Consider the following 24,440-nt stretch of genomic DNA (forward strand, 5'->3'; position numbering starts at 1 on the left):
AGGTAATAAAAACTAAGAATATTAAAAGGAAAAGGTATTTTATAGTAGCTAGAGCCCTGGACTGGACTGAACTTCAAAGCAGACTGATTTGTATTTGGAGCCTGAAAATTAACCAACTTTATGACTCTGTACTATTAACTACAGCTCTGTTTCTCAGTCTCCCCAGGTATAAAATGAGAAGGTTAAACTAGATGATCTTTAAGATCCCTTCCAGCCCTAACTTTCTATGAAATGTCAACATTTTTAGAACTACTTTGTCTTTCACATCTGTACAGCTTTGTCGATATGTAGTCCACTATATAAGAATTACGGTTTGGATTTAGCGTTTACAATCAATATATGAACTTTCATTATTACTTACCTAAGTATCTCTGAATCCTGTCACTGTTTATTCTTTCATATATGTTAATAATAAACAAGGCAATCTTTATGAGACCAAGCAAGAATTACAAAGTTGTGACTGACCAGAGACAAATATCAAACTAAGGATACTCTGAATATATTACAAGCATCCTCTTCTGGAGACTTCAAAGCACAATGCATTTTTCTTATTCACTATATTTTTCCAGTCTTCAAATTATCTTCAGAATACTAATATAGGTTTAACAAATGGATGAGGCACAAGAATTGTTCAATTTGTTATAAGAACCCATGAAATAAGAACTCAAATTCTTGTTCAACTCTTCACCATTGGAAGCTACATGAGAGTTTCAGTATGGTGAGCACACTACGTGCAAAACTCTCAAGGCACCTGCTAACAGGGCAATTGGTAATAAAGTCCATGTGCATAACAATCATTGTCTGACAAGAGGACCATGAATAAGGAGAACACAAAATGAAAGTCTACCCTAAACAGCACAGTGCACTCAGATAACACACGATAGACTTTCTCGGTAATAAAAAAATAACTAACATTCTTTGATATTTTACCCTGAATTTCCAAGAACTATGATAAATACTATAAATCAATTTTGTATTATAAAGGCTAGAGAGCTCTCATTTTCTGCGTTCCCTCAAATCTAGAATTCCAGATGCAGTTTAGGTTTTACCAATTAGATGTATGACACTTGAATTCAGTACTTATTTAAGTGGAACATAGGCTTAATGCACAAGGCAACAAATTTTTCTGGGTCAGATCTAGTAGCTGTGATGTGGCTCTGGAGTTTACAGTTCTGGTGATAATACTTGATTTCCCAACCTCCTGAGGAAAGGCTGAGTTAGCTGAGTTTGCAATTTCTTTGGCAGAACTGTTCTGCAACATCATTCTGGGAGTCTCCCTAGAGGCCCGGCCTAGTTTAAATCCTCCCAGAATTCCAACATTTTTAAGCACCTAATACCTTATATTTAATTTCTTTTTGCTTAAAATAGCTAAAGTGGTTTCCGATATGAGCAACTGATCCTTGACTAATACAGATAGCTATCAGAAGTAATTGTAGATAAAACATTCAAAGATAAACATCTGAGTTGCTTAAAAGAAGTAAGAACCTGCCTGCCAAAAAAGGATTGAATATTAGTAAATCATGGTATCCAGTAGTAAAACAGATACTTCAGTTACCACCTATGATCACTTGGAATGAAGTACCTATCAAAGGTACAACTGTAATAAAATAAGTAGCAGTTTCTGAAACAGAGTATGATGAGCATAAGAATGCAAGGATGGTCAGATAGATCAGTTGCTTGTAACTGCATGGAAGACTTATAACAAGAAAAATAGCAGACTCTAACATAAAGTCTTTGTTTAGGCTATAAGCAGAAAACAGGGAGTTCCCTGTCTACCTTAAAAAAATCTCTTATTTCTACTCTCACAAGATTGATTAGCTAAAAATCAAAAGAAGATTCTTTAGTTGCTAAATTACAACAAAGTCTTATATTTCTTATGTGAAACTCAGAAACTTGCTTAGGAAAGAGTGGAACCTTGAGAATTTGGTAACAATTGAGAAAGGTGACAATTAGGATCTTTCGAGTACCATTGATTACACAGCAATCCCCAAATCCTACTAACCTATTGAGTCAATAGGGTTCCACCTTGCATGAAGAACTGGTACTGACCTCACTTGAGCCTGCTAACTTGTAAAGGGATAGCAGTATTGCCCATGCCACACCCTATTTTCTTCCAGACCTAAGTCAAATGCCAGACTGCCATCAGTTACTTATCTGAAATCTAAACTCATTCGTGACCTAAAATAATTTGATGGAGATGCTGGAGAAGTCTTGGTAGATGGAAGGGGGAATGCAAGAATTTTATTTTTTAAGTTGGAAGGAATTTATCACATGTGACTACTTCCAGTTTCTCCCAGGCCAAAGCACACTACCTTCACAAAGATATTTACAAATGAATTGTCAAAGAAACACCAATATCCTCAGAAAAAACTGTCATAACTGTCCTCTGAAGGCAGAGAGGAGGTGGAACATGTTGCCATTGAGTCCTTTAGTTTCAGTGGATATAATAAGATCCGAGGGTGGCAGAGAATTAACTGCAAGAGGCAAGGAGAATACAGTTACCATAATAGGTAGGAGAGCTAGAGGGACCATCAGAATGAACTTTGACAATAACTAATTAACCACAGGGTCCTTATAACTAAAATAAATGAACAATTACTTGATCTGTAAAATGAAAACCTCTAGGTATGGTGAACAGAGGCCTGACTTGAGTCACCCTAATAGAAAACCACAAACTCTCACTTAGAAGGCCAGGTACTGATGTGGAAGAACCTACAATATATCACCTCCCAGTTTTCCCCAAAGTAACAGCAGCCATTTACTACAGTGACCATTCATTGAGCAAAGAGAAATACTCAGACCTTTTGAAGATTTTCAACATGGGCTCTGAGCTAAAATTAATTCTTGGGGGACCCACTGTGATCCACTAATCAGAGTAGAGGCTCATGGTAGTCATGTGATAAATGAAGTTTTCGCTCAAGTCCACCTGTCATTCAGTTCAGTATGTCTGCAAACTCACTCTGTAGTTATTTTCCAGTTCCTGAGTAGACAGTAGGAATAGACATTCTTGACAGCTGGCAAAATCCCAATAATTGTTCCCTGATTCATGGAGTGAGAGCTGAGTCATGGTAGGTGTGGTAACCACCCTTCAAGGTGGTCCCCAATTACCTCTGCCTCCTTATATTCACAGCCTTGTACAGCATCCTCCCACATTGTATCAGGGTTAGTCTGTTTGACCAGTAGAATGTCACTTCCAAGACTAGGTTACAAAAGACATTGTGGCTCCTGCCTTCTTTCTTCTCTTGTATCATGTGTTCTGAGGGAGCCAGCCCCCATGTTATAAGAAAACTCAAACAGCCTATGGCGAGGCTCAAGTGACAAGGAACTAAGGCCTCCTGCCAACAGCCATGTGAGTGAGCCATCATGGAAGCCGACTGCTGATTTCCCGGCTGCATGAGAGACCCTGAGATAGAACCACCTAGCTGAATACCTGACCTAAGAAATCTGTTCTCAATTCTGGCTATGCATCAAATCTACTTTCTAAAACTACACATGACCCTGGCTCAGATTCCAAAGATTCTAGTAAAAGATCTGGGGTAGGGTTTAGCCATAGCTTTCTTTAATAAAAAGAAAACAAAAGATGATTCTGGTTTATGACCAGGATTTTGAATCATTATTCCACATGATTTATATTTCACCTGGTCCCAATTTTTAGTTTTTGTTGTATTATTTTTGTAATTTATCTTAATTACAAGTTAGAATAAGGCAAGAAATCAATCAATCATAAATAAATCACTACTTCATTTTAATGTACAAAAAGAAGTCCCCAGAGCCACATACAAGATAACACGGAGCATTTAATTGTATTTTCTTTTTCTTTTTCCTCTCATCCTCCAAACATCCGTATTTGGGTGAAATCAGAGCAAAATTAAAGCTCAGGTATGACTTTAAAGGACAAAGATTATACCTGGGCAGCCCGGATGGCCAGTATAGAGATGAAAACAAAGAATGGCAGTTCTTTGCTTTGACTAGCAACTTTGTGCATAGGCTTGGGATTCAGGTGTCTCTCTGCACCTGGAAAGAAAGAATACTTTTCTCTGACATGCTGTCATCATGAAAAGTTGCCCAACCACAAGAAAGAGACAGTTACCACAAATTGCTGCATCCCAGGGACAGCTACCCAATCTCAAACTCCTATAATATATGACAGGCTCAATGGGTGGTACCTGGGAAACCCAGATTTGGATGCTGTTCCACAAACATCCTGTTGCAGGTGGGGACACCAGTAATTCCCGATCTAATCTAAAAGGGAATCACCTAATTCCATCACCAACAGGATTGTATTGTGAAATGTAACAGAATTAGAAAAATTCCAATCAGAGGTTTGGGCAAGAGACATGCAAAAGAAAAAGGGTTCCCTAATAACTGAGTATGAATAAAGCAAGGATCAGAAATTGCTCTAAGCAAGATAATGAGGCCTAGGAATTTAGCTTTGAGTGTTTTTTTTATCCCTTTCCCACAAGATACTTCTCTGAGGTGTTCAGTGCCCTAATCCAACTCCCCACCCTCTAGAAAGTTGGAACCCCATTTTTGCAGACCTTCACTGGTTGGACAGAGCTCATGTTCTTTATTCATCCATTTCCATTCACTACCTTCACAAATTAATTTTTCTGTATAATATTCCCTCAGCAACCTCCACTGAAGATGGCAAATGAAAATCGCTTACACTGTTACCTTCCCACAAGACATCTTCATTTGATCAGAGACCTTCAAACCCTTGAAACAAAGGAGTAATAAATTGTAGAAATTTTTAGGACCAAGAGAGGTAGAATATGCATGTATTTAATTATGTCATATATGCTAGATACAGAGGAGATGTTTTTTAAAAATATATTCTGTCATTCACATGACTGCAAACTCTGATATCTACTCTACTACTTCTACCTTTGGGAAGGAAGAATGTATTGGGAAGTTTTACACATGCCCTTCCCTTAGAGGTTACCCAGCTTTTACTTAAATATCTCCAGTAAGAGAGATCTCAGCAATTACCAATGTAACTCATTCTTTGAACAACACTAGAAATTACTAAAGCTTCATGTTGAGGCTAAATCACACTACCTGAATTTTCTACACATTGATCCAAGTTTTGCCCTCTGAATGACAGACATCAAGTCATATTATTCTTCTATCCTTGGAGATTTCAAATATTGAACAACTATAATGTTTTATCCTTTCCAGACTAAACATCTCCAAAACCTTCAAACCTTACGGCTAAGATAGAATTTTATGCCTTCTTACCCTCCCAAGTGTTCTTGAATACGCCATGGTTCAATGTTTCTCTAAGTCTCAGAGTTTGTTTTCTTAGACACAAATTCTAGGTCCCACCCACATATATCATGATACAATAATTCTGGGGTAGAGTTGGCAATTAAAATTTTTAATTTTCTCCCAATAAATTCTGATACAAATCAATGCTCTGGATTATTAATATGTTTCCCTGAACAAAGTCATAACTTTAGTTGAAGGCTACCTGGCTCAAATAAAGACATTTTATCTCCTTGATTTCAAGTAGTATGCTCCTATTGATAGAGTCTAAGATTGCGTCATAATTATTAGTATCAACCACTTTCAGTATATAGCAAATAAAATCTCTAGGAGGTATCTATACCATCGTCTTATGCTCATGCCATTGAAGAGTTCTACTAAGGTACACTGCTGATAAGTAATCACTCTCATTTTTATAGCCTCTCAGCTGCATTTTAGTTTTAGATTTTTCAGTTCAATAAATGTTCCAGAAAAGCAGATCCTCAGGTAAGACATGTGCCTTAGCCAGTTTGGCCTCATAACAAAATACCTAGACTGGGTATTTCTTAAGCAAGAGAAATGTATTTTCTCACAGTTCTAAAGGCTGGAAGTGTGAGATCAGGGTGCCAGCATGGTTGCACTCTAATGAGTGTTCTCTTCCTGACTTGTAGACAGCTACTTTCTTGGTGTGTGTTCACATAGCCCTTTCTCGATGTATGAGTGTGGAGAGAGAGAGAGCAAGCTCTCTGTAGTCCCTTCTTTTAATAGCAATCCCATCATGAGGACACCACTCCGATGACTTCGTCTAAACCTAATCATCTCTCAAAGGCCCCCATCTCCAAATATCACCACATTGGGGCTTAAGACTCCAACATATGAATTTTAAAAAGACACAATTCAGTCCACAGCAAAGTATAAACTTTCTCGTAATTTGTGCCTTCATAATTATATGCATGGTCCAACACAGGAAATAACAATGTTCATTCTGTTCCCTCTCACTACTCTTTTCCTCACATTTTTAAATTAAGGCTCAAACTCACCAATATCAAGTAAGCTTCCAGGATTAGCTCTGCCTCTCCTCTACTCACATATATTCAATAAATACTTGAACTGGTTTTGGGTGGTCATATGTAGTATCCGTTTTCCAAGGGTAAAAATCCTTTAGTAAATCTCTACACTACTAGGTTTTATAGACTTCATGTGGTAGGTGATCAATGAATGAGAAATTACTCAAAAGAAGTTAGTAACTTTTTCTACTGTGTCATTTTCAACCTTAACTTCTTTTAAAAAATGTTTATTAAGGGCTTATTAGGTGCCAGGCACTGTGCTAGACACTGTGAAGAAGCAATGAATAAGACATACATGCCCTCCTTTATAGAGCTGAAAGCCTACATAGGGGGACATGTATTGAACAAATCATCACAGAGATAAATATATAATTAAAATTGTGATAGTCATTGTGAAGGAAAAGCAGAAAGACTATAATGGGGGCCTAATTTAGATGAAGATTCAGGGAAGACTTCTCTGAGAAAGACATTTTAGGAGAGACCTGAATAATGAACAGGCAATAGCTAGGCAGAGGGACAAATTCCAATCAGAAGAAATAGAACAGGAAAAGACCCCAAAGCAGAAGCACAGCCAGACCCTTTGTGGAAATGAAAAAAAGGATATGTGACTAAAGTGAAAGGGAAAGTGGATCAGGATGAGGCTGGAGAGTTATACAGGGACCAGGTTATACAGGAACTAGCTAGAAATCCAGATAGAGGGCTTTAGATTTATTCTAAATGTATTTCATAGACACTGAAGAGCTATAGCAGGGAATGCTCACTTTTCAGAAGCTCACTCAGGGCTACTACATATATGCAAAATATGTTGATAGGAGACAAGAAGAAATGCAGAATCAAGTTTGGAAGTGTCCATTGTAGATGGTTCAGGGGAGAAAAGATATTTGCTTAGACTAAATGATGACTGGAAATTTGAAAAAGTAGGCAGATTTGTAATATTATATTTTAGAGATATATTCCAAAGGAATCAAAAGGGGGTTATAGAGTTTGACACACATTTGCTTTCATAAAATGGCCTCAAACTGTATGCATTTTCTGTAACTGCTAAGACCCACGAAGATATCTTTATGCCTAATTGCCTCTTTACCTTTTGTCTAATTGTTCATTTCAAGTAGAAGCTAGATTTGCTTCACTTTGCATAGTAAACAGCACAGCACACTACCCATATTATGGTTCATTCAATTCACTTGATAATGTTCTATCTAACAAGATTTGGGAGTTCTTAGTGAATCAGAATAATAAGTATTGAAGGAGAGTGCCATAAGACACAGATTTTTAATTCAGTTCAAAAGAACAAACCTAACACTCTCTTTAAATGTCACTTTTTCCTAAAAGTTAATGTCATTTTTGAGTCTGGAATGGGAACCTCATAAAATTAGCCTTAAATATAGTCTTCTGGCAACCACTAATATCTCTAACCTCAGTGAAACAAATCTCTAAATTTGTAATGAAAATATAAATGCTGTTTAACGTTGCAATAGATTTCTATATGAAACATGCAGGATTTCCAAATATACATAGGATGCGTAGGATAAGTTTACAAAATAAAAATAGTTTAACAGACAGATTCTTACTACATTTGAATATGGGAATATGAAACTTCTAAACTGTATACTCAGAAAAAAATCACATGGGAAAAAATTAGTGTTAAAATCATATAACATCCTTTAACTTTTAAAACTCATGCTAACTTTTTTTCTCTCCGAGAATGTCAACTGAAAAAGAAATAAGTTGAATTCATAGCTGCAGATTGTTTTCAATGTTTTCCTTGCTAGAAAAGGGATATATATTTTTAAAAAGAAAATAAGGGGAAAAACCTAGTCAAGAGGAAAGAGATTCCAAAAAGATTTATATATATAAATATCATATCTTCTCTATCAATCCACATTCCAATTTCAACCTTGATCATTTTCTTCACGGCCAATAAGCACTAACCTAGTGTAAAATAGTATAGGAAGGGTATATGCATACATGACAGATAAAATACAAGATGCACCCATTTTGGGTGTTTCTATCATTAACTGCTGTTGCATAAACTGAACATACAATGGGCTGTGACACTGGATAAATCATTTGTTTCCACTTGTTATTGATGGCATTTCATAACTCATTTGGGGCTCTGCTTTGCCCCGTCACTCGTGAGTTATGAGGTCATCAATCATGACTGGGAATAAATGATTTATGTAAGTCACCCTATCGTATATTTCAGGTAGAGTACACAATAAAACACACACTATTGATTTCTAATACTGTTGCATTATGTGTATCATGTGTGTTTGTGAGACTGTGGTCTTGTGTCATCACTGCCTATGAAGTGTTAAAATAAAAAAAACAAACAACAAAAAAGAAATGTTAAAATAAATTATGAGAAGAGAAATGCACAGAAATGATTTAGAGAATTCCCTTTTTAATTAAGATCTTGCTAAAGCAATTTTAAAATCTCCTTGAATTAAAAACACACTGTCGGGCTTCCCTGGTGGCACAGTGGTTGAGAGTCCGCCTGCCGATGCAGGGGACGCGGGTTCGCGCCCCGGTGTGGGAAGATCCCACATGCCGCAGAGCGGCTAGGCCCGTGAGCCATGGCTGCTGAGCCTGCGCGTCCGGAGCCTGTGCTCCGCAACGGGAGAGGCCACAACAGTGAGAGGCCCGCGTAACGCAAAAAAACAAAACAAAACAAAAAAAACAACCACACTGTCTCGAGGAAAAGGAGTTGTACTTAAGGACATGAATTCAAATATATAAGGTCATGATTAGGAAACAGAAAAGGATGGAGAGAAACCCTTTGAACAGAGCATATGCCACCCTGAATAACCTTCGGACACACTGAGAACACAGTTTCCACTGAGGAATATTTTGTATTTGAACACTTGATAGGATCAGTGGCTTAGTAACAAGAATATCAAATATGAAAAACTTCTTTCAGCCATTTTTAGAGAGGAAAGAGGTAGGGTGGGGAGCAAAAACCAAACTGATTCCTTTCATTGGTGAAAGCTCAGCTCCTTTAACTATAACTGAGGTTGAGTCTGGAAGAATCCACAAGCAAGTTTAATTAACATACTAATTGAAAATAAATATAAAGTGATCAGGAAAATACTCTTATCTGAACGGAGTTCTTTCAAAAGGATACGGCATCTTAAGAGATTGGAAAATCTCTTTTGCTTCCTTCCTATTTCATCCGCCAACTGACTTTTCCATTTTTTTTCCTGATGAGCTTAAAACTATCAACATGGTTTAAAAAAACAAAACTACAAGAAAGTGCAAAGAAATTTGAGGGAAGCAGTCAAAAACATTGAAAATCAAACCTAGAATAAAAGCATCAAAAATCCAGGAGCTTTCAGCTATTTGCAATTACGAGAGTAATTGCTATTTTAACATGTTTTGCTTGTTCCAAAGAAACTCTGGTTCATAAGCTGAAATTCAAAGAGTTTAAATCACAGCAAAATCTTTCAGGAGCTGATCAAGACTAAATATACAATCAAAACAACCTATTATCTACATATTTTAGTTGATTAAAAAAATAAGGTGTCTCTCTGAGCAGTATTACGCAGAAGTTGTTGACCACCTGTGTTCAATTCCCAGTGATGATAAGAAAATAACTATTTAATCTGAAGTATGAAGAATTTAGGTCAGATATAAAGAAAAATTTCTTTATCTTACAGGAAAGTATTAAGTATTGACATTATTTTTTTTTTTTTGCGGTATGTGCGCCTCTCACTGTTGTGGCCTCTCCTGTTGTGGAGCACAGGCTCCAGACGCGCAGGCTCAGCGGCCATGGCTCACGGGCCCAGCTGCTCCGCGGCATGTGGGATCTTCCCGGACCGGGGCACGAACCCGTGTCTCCTGCATCGGCAGGCGGACTCTCAACCACTGCACCACCAGAGAAGCCCAACTATTGACATTATTGAGTATAGGTGTAGAATTTTCTTTGGAAATTTTTAATAGTAATTTCATTAGGCTGTCCTAATCTAACGGCCAAGGGTTACATTATAAACTCAAAATGATTTCTCACAATTCCTTTCACTGCTTAATTCTATGATGATACTAATTAATTAAGAGCACTGTTGTACAAAGCAACAGCATAAGAGGATTGGTGATTCAAAAGTGAGAGTTGGTAGCTTTAATGACTAGTAAGGCGATATATGAGAAAGTGAGTCAGAGGTGTATGGTCTAGCTAAAAATCCTTGGTTTAAGTTCAATATTATTTAAAAATATTTCATTTTTAAATTTTTATTCTAGATTTTTTTCTAAGTGTTCTTATTAAGTATAAGAGTTCTTAACCTATGGTTTTGAATGAGCTTTAAGGGAGTTCAAGAACTACCTAAAATTGTATTAAAAATTGTATATAATGAGCACATATGCATGTTTCTGGGGAGAACGCTTGTAACGTTGCTAAACTTTATCAAGTCCAGATCCAGAAACAAACAATTTTTTTAAAAAAAGACTAAAACCGCTGTTTTGAAAGGCTGTCATTCACAATCAAGTCCATTATCCATCTTTCCAAATTGTTTATAAAATTAATTCCATTTTTTTAATGTCTTTCTCTTTCTCTCTCTCCCCCCGCCCCCCCCCCATGCCCTTGATTCATTTTGGCAATTGGTCAGAAGGAGGTATTTAAACTCTGTGGCTAACTCTCTCTTTCTCTCTCTCTCTGCCCCTGCCACCCCGCCCCATGCCCTTGATTCATTTTGGCAATTGGTCAGAAGGAGGTATTTAAACTCTGTGGCTAACTCTCTCTTTCTCTCTCTCTCTGCCCCTGCCCCCCCGCCCCATGCCCTTGATTCATTTTGGCAATTGGTCAGAAGGAGGTATTTAAACGCTGTGGCTAACTCTGCTATCTTTCAAGAGCCTTTGGGTAAAACCTTGGTTGTAAATTCTATAGCTTGAACTTGTCACATACGGTAACTTTGTTTGTGTGCAAATATCAGTTAAATGTGATTTCCCTTCTCCCCCACAAATAATCGAGTAGCTGCTATTTATATGTGGCAACTCATATGGAATCAGAATAGTCATTTAAGAAAAAGAAATTTTTTCTCCTTGCCTAAAACTCAGGGTAAACCTTGTAACATTTTAATTTCAGATTTTACATAAAATGTGATGAGATGTGGGAAGATTATCATAATAAGGAGGCTACACAGAGAGGTATGCAGTATAATTAAGGCGGATCCTTGCACATTTGAACAGTAAGTGGTACATGATAAATTCAGGCTCTTTTTAAAAAGAAATTTAAAAAGGGAGAGAGGAAAGGAGAAAGGGAAGGAGGGAGGAAAGAAGGAAAGGAAGGAGGAAAGGGAAAGAAACAGGTTATAAACCTTATTTAATCAGTTTAGAACTGTTTTAATGAGCTTGTTCCCCAAACATTAGAAATGCTGATGGAGCCACAGCCTATATATTTGGTAGTGTACCAGGTTGGGTATGAAGAGACTCAGGACTTAACCCCAGCTCTGCTCCTGACTCACTGAGTGACCTCAATCCAGTTAACCCATCTGTTGTTTTTCAGAAGGTGATGACTTGAAGACTGCCTAGCAATTGCTGTGCATTAATGGGGTGACAGTCAGAGGGAGACGCCTGGGGCAGGAGAGCTTCAGTGAAAGGAAATCAGCCTTTGCTGCTCTGCCCAATCATGTCAGCACCACTGCTCTTTGAGGGGGCTTCCTGCCATTGTTGCTCCCTGCTCCAGAACACCCCATGCTGCCAAAGACACTGCATGGGATCACTTTTAACAGACAACCTCATTTTCAAATTTCCAGACCACTAAATCAAATGAACCAGTGTAAGGGTAATTTTTTTAAGGTTGCCAAAGAGATGCATAGAAGAGATGCCTATCTTGGGAACAGAGAATTACAGCAGGAGTCTCATTTTGTGATGATTAGAAAAGAAAGTACATCAGAAAGCAGCTTCTTAAGTTTGGGAATTATTTAGATTTTAAATTGTGTTTTGTTCTACATCAAATTGGATTAGATTCCTTGAATCTTCTAAGACTTTGATCTAGCCCATTTCACATTTACAAATTAAAAAGCAGCTTTGGCAGTGAAAATCATTTAAGATACAACAAGAAAGCTTTGAGGGGCAGATTTAGCCTAAAGGCCCATCCACTTGCACAGTGTCTCATACCAACATGTTTGTACTTTGAGAAAATATACTCAATTCCTATAATTCTAAACATTCTTCAGTAGAGCAGCATGCGTTCATGAAACAGCTGTACACCTATATTCCTTTATACTGTATCATATTTCTGAAGCCAATAATAATTTATTTCATTGGGATTAAGAAAATCAAATTTTCAGGGTATAAAAGTGTTGTACAAATGCAGATTAGTTAAAATATTAACCAAATTTTAACCAAAGTTAAAATGAGTCTTGTCATATTTTTGATAACCTAATATGTCCATGACAAATATACTCACCCTAAATAATCATGTGGAAGTGAGAGCAGTGAGGAAGGAGAGAGGAAGAGGGCTAAACACTCAAAATCTAGAACTTAGACATCAATGAATTTGGCTGAGCAGTAATTTTAAACAGAAAAGGTCACTGATCACCTTATGTGTGAGCAGAAAGTTTGAACCAAAATACAATCCACCCAAACTATGAAGACTAGACCAGGCATCCCTTAAGAAAAAAGGATCACCAGCTACCCCCAAACAGAATCCTTCAGCACAAACAGAATCCTTCAGCACAGTACAATCCAGCAACTTCCCGACGCCACCATGTGTGTGCAGGGCTTCATCAATAGGGTTTTTAAAGCACTGCTATTCTCAAGATAGTGCTCACTACATGAACGCTAACATAAATCAAAAATACTGGCGTGTGTTCCCTGTAGTCACTGCTGCTTAATCCGCTTACTCCAACCCTTCCCACCTTCACACAGGGTCATCTCTCCATGTAACCAACATATTCCCCTTTCAAAAATCTTTTTTTCATAAAGGTTTATAAATGCCTTATTGATTTTTCCACACAAGGCCAGTCAACTTCTGACTTCACAAGAAGAGTTGAATAAAGTGGCTGAACCCACTGCTGTTTCCCTACCAACATAACTAAAGTACTACTGCCCAGTTAATTTTAGTTTTACTAACTGAGCTGGTCATAGAATAGCCATCATCAGTCTCAGGTTCCCAAAGGACAAAGACCTTTCTGTGCTCCTGTCTGACTACAAAGCTACAAAACCATTGGCCAAATAACTGCATAGCTAGCTTGATTTTCCTCCTGGTTTCAGTCCTTGCTAGAAAACAAGAAGCTTGATGCAGATTCTGAAAACATTCTTTTGATATCTGATTATCTTTTCAACAAATCAGTTAGTCAAAGAAGATTCTGTCATGTATCTTTTGCATTTTTAAAACATATTAGAATTAAGATTATAAACTTAAAAATGTTTTTGTCTCTGATTTCATTCATAATTTTTCCACAATTTTTGACTAAATATTTTCTTATCTTTTTATTATTATAGGTTTAAAAATTTTATGCTACTTCATAGTTTTAATTTTTATTTTATTTATATCATTTCGCCCATGTCTTAGTCTCCACTTTCTTTAAACAAAATTTTCAAAAATGATTTGAAATTTTTCCTGCTTTAGAAATTGAATATTATAAGGCAAAACAATTACACACATTTTATGTATACATATAAAATGGAAAGTAGTAAATGAGTTTACACAGTTGCAAAATTTCTACATTTTACTTAAAGTAATACAGTATTAACCCTAATTAAACTGTGAAAAATTAATGATGTATATTGTAATCCCTATAGTACCATAAAAAAAAAAATATGTGTGTGTGTATACACACATATATAAATGGAATTCTAAAAACATTTCTAGAGTCCAAAATAAGACAGCAAGAGAGGAACAGAGGAATGAAAATCAGAGGAGAAACAGAAAACAAATTTTTTAACAACCTAAATCCAAAGACATGATGAATTATATTAAAGGTAAGCAGATTAATAATTCCAATTAGACAGCAGAGATTGTCAGGATGGATTTGTTTAAAAGCAAGACACAAGTCTATGCTTTCTATATGAGATGTATTTTAGATATTAAGACACAGATAGCTTAAAATTAAATGGATAACAAAAGATATATCATTGAAACAGTAAGTACAACAAGGCTGGAGTGGCCACCATAGCAGCTTTATTTATAATAGACACAAAATAGAAAGCCTATATTCTGTAAAAAGGGGAGTGTATAAACAAACCAAGATTCATCCACACAATGGAATACTACTTGGCAATAAACAGGGACTACTATTGATATACCCAACAGTATGGATACATCCCAAAAACATTATGCTGAGTAAAAAAGTTTTACACAAAACAGGACATACTGTGTGACTCTATTTATATTCCATTCTAGAACAGGTAAAACTAATCTATGGTGGAAAATATCAGAATGGTATCTTTTTCAAAGTTGCTTGGGGCAGAGACTGACTGAGAAAGGACATGAGGGAATTTTCCAGGGTGATGATAGTGTTCTAAAGCATAACCATGGGGATGGTTGGTTACACAGATAGATGCAATTGTCAAAACTCAATGAAAGTACACTTAAGAATTGCGCCTTTCATTCTATGTAAATTTTACACCAAAAGAAAAAATGTAAACAAGTATTCTACACTAGTTAATGATATGCATGGTAGGTGTTTGGGGAAAATGCACTGATGTCTGTACCTTCATTTGAAAGGATCAAAAAAAATGAAGAATGTAGGAATAGCTAGATGGATATATGTCAGATAAAGCAATAGTAAAATGTCAATAGTCGCATCTAGATGGCAGTTATATGGTGATCACCATAAGATTCTTTCAACTTTTCCATGTTTGAAATTTTTCTGAACAAAAGTTGTAAAATTGCAGGTAAAAAGAAAACTAGAAGGAGCAGAGAGGGGGAGGGATATACAGAGGGCTAAATCGTATCTGCTTTACTCTTTAAAGTGAAGAGACAAAATAGTCTGAAGCAAATAAAGCAAAACATTATGATTTTAAAGACCCATAATGTAGGATTAATGGATATTAGTTATATTATTCTCTTTTCTCTCTTCTTCATATCTTTCTTCCTGTTTGAAATATTTCATAATTATTTTTTTATAAAATATAAGTAGTGGAATGAATGTAATGCAGAAGGGGCAATGGACTGAGTTCTGAGACCTGGCATTTTAGTCTCCACTCGGTCATTAGCTGGCTGTGAACCTGGCTCAAGAGATGAAATCTCTCTGGGCCTCAGATTCCTCATTTATAAAATAAGAGAGTTGAACTGAGTGATATATTAGAGATTCATTTTCATCTCTACAATTCTGTAACATTAAATATGCAAAAATAAACAAAAGTTCATTTTTAGGAATTGCCTCCTGAGAAAACATTATACATTAGACAAATACTCAAAAGGTTAGTTATAGAAGTGGTCAGAGAATAATTTCGTGTATAAGGGAATTATGACCTTTATGTATTTACTCAACCTAAACCCAATAAAGTAATATATAAGTGGGGCGAGAGGGGAACATATCACTAAAGAGCCCAAAACCCAGAAAGAAAAGGGAGCAAAGTTTAATATTTAAGACATGATTTCTACTATTTAGTCTTCCAATAACTTGGAGTCTTGGAAATTCCACTTTAAGCCTCATTTGCTCATCCCTACAATATAGGGGTGAGAGTCAATGACCTTTAAGAATATTGCCAATTCTAAGATTCTATGATTAGAATTCTGTTTTAGTTAAATATCAGTGAGTGTATATCACCAAAATTTTACCTATCATCTCATAACCATTAGTACCTCTCCCTAAACATCTTACTTAGGAAAAAGGTGAACAGCTTACTGTGTAAAATCTTTGCTGAGTAGTGTGACTTTTTTGAGAGCCACAGCAGAGTACTGTCATTATCAATCCCTACCACACAGCAACCCAGAATTGGCGTTGCCAGTGAATTACAGGCAGTGGACAATTAATCTTGCAAAACTATTGGGATTAAACTTTTCAATGTAGCATTTTCTGGCCACCAAATGAAACTTCTATCATCTTTTTTTAAAAAAAAAAAAGCAGTAAGAAGAAATTCTTGCACTCAACACTTATCCGTGCAACTTATCCACTACATCTTCACAACTATATTCTTTAAGGCAGAAAAGGATGTCTAAAAAGTAACAACTACTGCTACTTCTCAAAAAAATAGACAGCTTTTCTTCCTTAGAGCAACGTTGTTCATAATCATTTCTTATTCTGTGAACGTCTTATTTTGAATAAAAAATTACTAAATCCCACTTGGTAAGGCAGCATTTCTTACCTGAAAGACAAATCTTTCAGTATTTCTAAGATCATCTCCCTTCTCAAAAACTGAAATGTTATGTCCTTGGAGAAATTTATCTTTTTGGACATACAATAGATTGGGAGCAATTTTTCCTTTTTCTTCCTTCTCTCCTTACTACTTTCTTTGTTCCTTTTCCTTTCTTTTTATTTCTCATTTGATTTTTCTTTTTTTATGCCTAACTTAAGTTTATCATTTCTCAGTGTCCTAATATGGTTAACACTTAAGTCTTCCTCAATGGAGTCTAGTAGGAACGCATTCCATTGCGCAAAAGAGCTTTTGCCAAGAGAGCTATAGAGGAAACAAAAGGATCTGAAGGAACAAATCTATTTTTCTGTCATTATGTACCTGAAAGGAACCTGCCACTAGAAGAAAATCTATTTAGTTCTGCAGTATAACTAATTGTACATGTTTAGACAAGAATCCCTAATGTTCAAAGAAACTACATTATGCCATAGAGTAGAGCCATTTTTCATTTTTAAGAGTTGATATAAGCTTCAGGTAGCTGTGGAGTCCATTTGCCCATTGTACACAATAGTTTTATGAAAGCTAAGAAACCAAAGGACCATGGAAAATTGATAGCAGCTACATCCAATAGATGTTGAAAAACAACAGTGTGAGCTTTATATTTTTGCTTAATATTCTTCATGCCCATCTCTAGTCTAAATGCCTTTCAAAAAAACTTGGATGCACTTTTATTCCACTGTTTTTAAGCCCCAAGAAAGACATAAATTTAACAATAAACATTAACTAGAATGGCCCAAGGCAAAAGTATCTTTTTTTTTCAAGGGGCAAGCAGAGCCAAATTAGTTGGCTCTCCCAGAATCAGTCTGTAAGGTGGAAAAAAGAATGTTAATATTTCTGTGGCTTATATTTCTTTGAGAGGGAGGAAAGACAGACATATTCCCTGTGTTTCTCATACAGTTTAAGCTGTGGTTGGTTGGACTTGGTGAGGTGGAGATGGAGAGCAGCATGAAGAATTTTTTCTAGGAATATTCTAAAGGTCATGAGATTTCTGGATTATCCAGAAAAGATATGGAACCGTTTCCTATCTCCTATCCCCATTCCTTATAGACATATCCACTTTAAAGAAGAAAATCCTGGTTCCTCTAATATGGCAGTGTGTAGGAGATAAGTGCTGTTATCCCACACATCACTCCTCTAAACCTCTCTAAACTCAAATCAATATATATTATATACACATATATAATACATAACTTCTTTATTCCATTACTTTAGAGCGAAGAAGATAGGAGAAAATAGCAAAAAGAAGGGGGACGCTTAATGTGGCTGCAGGGCCTGTGTGTTTAGGTAAGGTAGGAAAGGAAGGCTGCTAATCAAAATAGACTTGGGGGCTGCTTTTCTGGGTGAAGTTGCCAGATCCCTTCCATGCTGGTAAAGGGACTCATGCTAAATGACGATTGTCTTCCTGATAAGTTGTGTACCTGACTATCCAAAAATGGTTACCAATGTCTAGACATTCTTTCTATCTTACCAAGAAGCCAGAATCTGCTAGGTTTCCCCCCGCCCCATCATTTTATAACAATTTGGATTCATAATCCTTTTACTAGACATCTTTCTCCTCCCTCCCCACTGTTTTCACAAACAGTTCCAAAAGGGGAACAAACAAATCATCTGAAGGGAACTAGTTATGGATCTGGAAAAACAAGGCCATTCTTAGAGACACACAGAATCGAAAAGATAGATTGCCTGAAATGTTGTATCTCCCAGTTTCAAATTGAAACTATGCTGAATACTATTAATAACAAGCTAAACAGAACACAACAGGAGCATTTACAGTCCAATTATATTATTAATGAAAAAATAAACTATGTCCTCTATGTCATAAAATGCTATTTTCGAAATAGATGCATGCATTTTCCTAGTATATAGCTATGCCTTCTAAGCAGTTTATTTTATGAAACATGCTGTTAAAAGTGACTGTTGATAGAAACTGTGTTTAAAAATTCTAAAGACACAGGTTAGCAGGTGAGTCATACTCAAAAAATAAAGCTTGGAGAAAATGCTACGCATATTGCAAAAGAAAAGGGACTTAAAATGGAAGAATTAAGCAGCCAAAATGCATATATAAACATTTCTTTCTCTTTTCCTCCTTATGAGCAAATAGAATATGGCTAAATATGAAATTCAATTTGTACTGTCTTTCTAGTCAGAGGTCAAACGATCCCTGAGACATGGCTTTGCTCTAAACTGGCAACACAGAATAAAAGCACTTTTCAGACTCTTATCAGGAAGTACAATCTTGAACCCACAACTACTTGTCACAAATTAAAAGCTGGATTCATAGAAATGTCATTTTTACAGAGCTGCCCAAATTTTTTGGAGTCCCAGTATTTCTTTAGTCTTTGTAACAATCTATCCCTGGATTAGGTTAGACCACCAGACATAACCTGAACCTTCTACTGACCACATGCAGGGCTTCTCATCACACATATATAACTAATTTTTCAGTGACAATTGTCAGGGAAAGATTCTAAGTTTGATGAGGACAAGGGATATATGTCTTGCTCACAACCATTTTCCATTTGCTACATGCCAAATGACACACAGGATGACTACTGAATGAACAAACAACCTTGGAATTGCTTCCACTGACTTGCTTTACCAAAATGCTACACAGCATATAACTAGTTTTCATCACACTAATGTGTGTGTTGACCATAGGCTATGGTTAAGGGACATATTTCCCTGAATTATACAATGTTCTGTCTGTGAAGATCCAGGAGATAAACTCCCCTCGAGCCTGGGTACCTGGAATAGTTGCAGGTACACTATGCAACTGGAATAATCTCCTAAAGACTCAGTTTATTCTCTTGATTCTGGCTCTGGGCATCTTGGAATTAATTGTTTCCATCTTTGTGTTGGTTGTTAGAAAGCTGAGGACTAAATGTGCGGCCCACATCTAGCCAGTTCATAGGGCTTCACAGTGTGCATTCAGTGCCACAGTTACACTCTATGTACTGTCCTTCCCTTCTCTGGTTTTTCCTTGGCTTCATTTCCCTCACTTAGTTTTAAATATATGTTATGTATCTTTGTAAGCCACGTTAATTTCTTTCTGAATCAAGGTGGGACATAAATAAATTGATTTTTCCTTTCATGTAGAAGTTATTAACTTTGCTGAAGAAGAGAAGGGGCAAAGGAAGACAAAATAATAGACTTCGGCAATGTACGGCTGATTTTAAGAGACCTTAGGGATACCCTGTGAAGAGAAGATACTATTTCTATCCCACATTGTATAGTTTTAGTTTTATGTACAGCACAAGGCAATTGCACGTCAACCCTTTTTATTGTTACATCCATTATTTTAATGCTACAAAATATTTAAAAATAAAAAACAAAGGAATGTAACTGGACCAGAAGAAGCTTAGCTTTTGCTTATGGTTGGAACATTAGGAACAAGGAAAATTGAAGAAACTGTAAACACGTATGGGAAACATTGGTATCGAGTAGACAGAATGACCTCTTGCTGCTGAATTTTGTTTTGAGATATGGGGTCCCTCCCCATACTCCTCTCTTTCGCAGAGTGAATTATCAATATTTCATGAGAGGCAGATTCTCATGAGACAGAGAAATAGACGAATGTTAGATAGAAGCAAATAATCACAATTTTTCTAAGAACTAATACTTGAGTTCAATAGTTTATTCAGAAGTGCAGTTGCATTGTATCATGCTCTGACAAAATTATAATAGTCAATCTGAACATAGACTATTTCTGTGTTTGCTATTGCTACCCCTATATCTATTTACCAAGTACATTTAACTAAAAGGAAGAAACAATGACAAAGGAACACACACACACACACACACACACACACAGTCATCTGCCCCTAAATAGCAAAGACATCTCTGCCATGCCCATCTCTGCTCCAGGTTCAGGCAGAGAAGTACTGTCAGTCTATTTTAGCACACTGATTTAAATTCTGTACGTCTTTATAAATGCAGTTATCATTACCATTGTTGCCTTATCACTCTCCATGATTGCTTTCTTTCAGTCAAGAACAAAGGCAGTCTGAATATAAATGTTTTGTCATAAAACTGCTATTCAAACAATAAAAAAGGTTATAATAGTACTAAAAATAATTTACCCCCAAGACTACCACATAGACTGGCATTGTGCAGACTAAGGGCCACAAAGCACCTCCAACCACACTCACACTATCCTTTGAACTCTTCCACTGCATCTGTACTCACAGCTGCATGATTTTAAAGACAATTCAGATATCATCACATGGTTAGGATACCCAGAACCATATTAGCATAAGATTTTTTAAAAGACACAAGTTATTTTTAGCAATATTATCATTACTGTACCTAAGAAACATGGGATAAATTAGATTGAGAGTTTGTGTCTTTCAAAGAGAAAGTCACTTTTAAATTTGTTACTTTGAGGGAAGATGGATAAACATGTAGCATATATATATAGACACTAATGTACATACATATACACACACATATATATCATATACATACATATACACATATATACACATCACATGTAGACACATATGCCTATTTAGTATATACACACATATATCATACACACATAAATCATACACATAAATATCATGTGTACATACACACACATGAACACATATATCCTATATATATCATACATAAACACACACATATAAAATCTTTACTCTGAAAATTCTTTTGCTGGCATCAGGACTGGCTGTGCACTGCCACCCAGGGGCAGGCTACAACACTCTAAGACTGGTATCTTGCCAAAAGTCATTCAAAGTCATTACCGAATACATCCTGGACGGTCCTTCATGGTAGCTGTTAGCATTCCCATTGCATTTCTCTGTAGTTTTGGTGTCCTTTCCCATAGCCTGAATGCACACTGCAGAGAAGGGCAGAAAAAGGGAAGAGAGAAAAGAATGCCAAACAAGCAAAAGACCACCAAGAAGGAAACAAACAAATTATACTGACAAGACTGACAAGAAGGAATAAGAGAGAGGGAAAGAGGGAAAAGAGGAAGTTTATCAGGGCTTCATTCCCACTGCTCTGGGTAAATATCCTTCCTTGCAACAATAAAGACAAATAAAGTACAAAGAAAGGATAAAACAGAAGATTACAGACCTGGACGCTGTTTGATAAATGGCACTCTACTTCACTCTGCTTATTGTGTACTTTATACCTCACTCCTGAATATGGAAGAGAATTTTATTAAAGATTTAGCCACGGTGGTGGTGGTGACTGGCTCACAGTAATTTTCCTACAAAGTAGTTTAATCTATCACAGGGCAGACAGTGCACCTTCTTACCATGTATCATATCTGTCTATTGAGTAAGTGCTATCCAAATCCAATTTCTTTTCATTTTTGGAACCTGTGATGCATATTCAAGATACACTTTCGTTTTGTCTTTGTCCTAAACTGGGTGCTGTATTGAGATTGAGGTGGGGGGAGGGAAAGTACTAATAAAAAGGAAATCTGCACTCTATGGTTTCTATATCATTCTTGTCATTTTTTGTATATTACAAAAATAAATTGCATAATTTCAATGGCATATAATATTGGTCACATGTGGAATCACCAAGAACTTTCATATTTATGGATATGAATATGAAGCACCACTGATTATGGAATGAACTTAGAAAATCATTACAGTCAAGTTCCAGTTTTGAGCTTTGTGGAGCACACAGGGGTTGTTCCATTCAATAATGAGATGACTCGTGCAATAACAGGGAAACTGTTCCAACCAAAATCATTCAGCAGTTCATTATGTGGTAAAATGTAAATCCAGAAGTGTCATAAGCAAGGTGCCTTCAGAGGGCTCTGTTATGGAATCACAGAAATTAGAAAAGCCCCGTGAGGTCACTCATTTCATCCGTATCTGGTAACAGAGTGCTCTCAGCAAAATATTTTCAAATAAAAAGTCCATGCTCCCATCATGAGATTCTACTATTTCTCCTTTCATTGCATTTCTTTATTTCACTGCGATGAATTGTTTTCTAACCTGACAACTGTTTCCTTTAATTGTTATTGGTCTTTTTGTAACAAATAAGCCATTCTGCCCTTACCCAGCTGCAACAAAATCTTTCACACTACTGTTATATCCTATTTATAGACTTCCTTTAAAACTGACCTTACAGGGGCTTCCCTGGTGGCACAGTAGTTAAGAATCTGCCTGGCAGGGGACACCGTTCGAGCCCTGGTCCGGGAAGATCCCACATGCCGCGGAGCACCTAAGCCCGCGAGCCACAACTACTGAGCCTGAGCTCTGGAGCCCGGGAGCCACAAATACTGAGCCCACGTGCCACAACTACTGAAGCCCGTGTGCCTAGAGCCCATGCTCCGCAACAAGAGAAGCCACCACAATGAGAAGCCTGCGCACCACAACGAAGAGTAGCCCCCGCTCACGGCAACTAGAGAAAGCCCTCACACAGCAACAAAGACCCAAGGGAGCCATAAATAAATAAATAAATAAATAAATAAATATTTTTTTAAAAAACTGACCTTACACATATCTTTTAATTATAAGGCTAATTAGCATATAATTTGGCCAGAAAAATTTACATTTAGAATCACAAACTATTATTGTTATATAGTCCCTTGGAGAACCGAGAAGTCCCAGACACAGTCAATTCCCATCTACCAGCAATTTACAAGGCACATCTCTTCAATTTCCAAGCTGTTTCCACCCTAAGCATCTTGGACCCTTTCTTGTTTGGTCCCAAATACAAAATAAGATTTTGGAAATATTAAAAGTAGTTCTTTATCAGGAAAACTTTGAGCCCCCTCCAATCTTGCAGAAGTCCTGCAATTTAAAGATGAGAAAATAACTGAATCCCAGAAAGTAATTTGTCTGTATGGTCAAATAACGAATTGATTTACATTTAGACAGGAGAGAATAGATTTTAAATTTAAAAGAGATAATTTCAGATCCACCTTTGCAGTTAACTAGTTGTGTGACTTTGGATAAACCATTAGCTTTCTGAGCCTCAGTTACTTGTCTGTAAAATGGAAATAATAATACTGAGCACATGAGTGTTTTATATGAATCAAGATAAAGTATTTAAAATGCTATTATCACAATGCCTGACACACAATAAGCACTCAGTAAATGACATCAATCAGTCACAAAACCAAGCCTAGAAGCCACTGTGTAATGGGATTTCTTTAGCCACATTTATTCATGCCTATCTTCTCTTCTTCACCTATATATTATAAAGCAGTGCTTATGACGAAGACAAAATTAAGCTTTCATCTAAGACTAGGTACAAGGTATTTATTTTTCAAAACAATCAAGTTTATTACAACTAAAGAGTTTTTTTAAAGTCTGATTATAGAAAATAGAATGAGTTAGGGCTTCCCTGGTGGCGCAGTGGTTAAGAACCCGCCTGCCAACGTGGGGGACATGGGTTCCAGCCCTGGTCCAGGAAGATCCCACATGCTGCGGAGCAACTAAGCCCATGCGCCACAACTACTAAGCCTGCGCTCTAAAGCCCACAAGCCACAACTACTGAGCCCACGTACCACAACTACTGAAGCCCGTGTGCCTAGAGCCTATGCTCCACAACAAGAGAAGCCACCGCAATGAGAAGCCCGCGCACCACAACGAAGACCCAATGTAGCCAAAAATTAATTAATTAATTAAAAAAAAAAAGAAATAGAATGAGTTAGATATTTCACCATGAAAAATTTAGCCCCGGGTTTGGGAGCAATGGGGAGATAATAATCAGTAATATTGGAAAGAACCTGATTTTTCATTCGTTTCGTAAAATATACTGATAATTAAGTGTTTATGTAAATACTTTTTAACATAAATTAATACTATTATATGATCTTTATGTAAGTTTCTGTTTTAAAGTAAAATGCATTTTTTCATATTATAA

Source organism: Neophocaena asiaeorientalis, unplaced genomic scaffold, assembly GCF_003031525.2.
Source record: "Neophocaena asiaeorientalis asiaeorientalis breed wild unplaced genomic scaffold, Neophocaena_asiaeorientalis_V1.1 scaffold505, whole genome shotgun sequence".
Taxonomy (NCBI): Eukaryota; Metazoa; Chordata; class Mammalia; order Artiodactyla; family Phocoenidae; genus Neophocaena; species Neophocaena asiaeorientalis.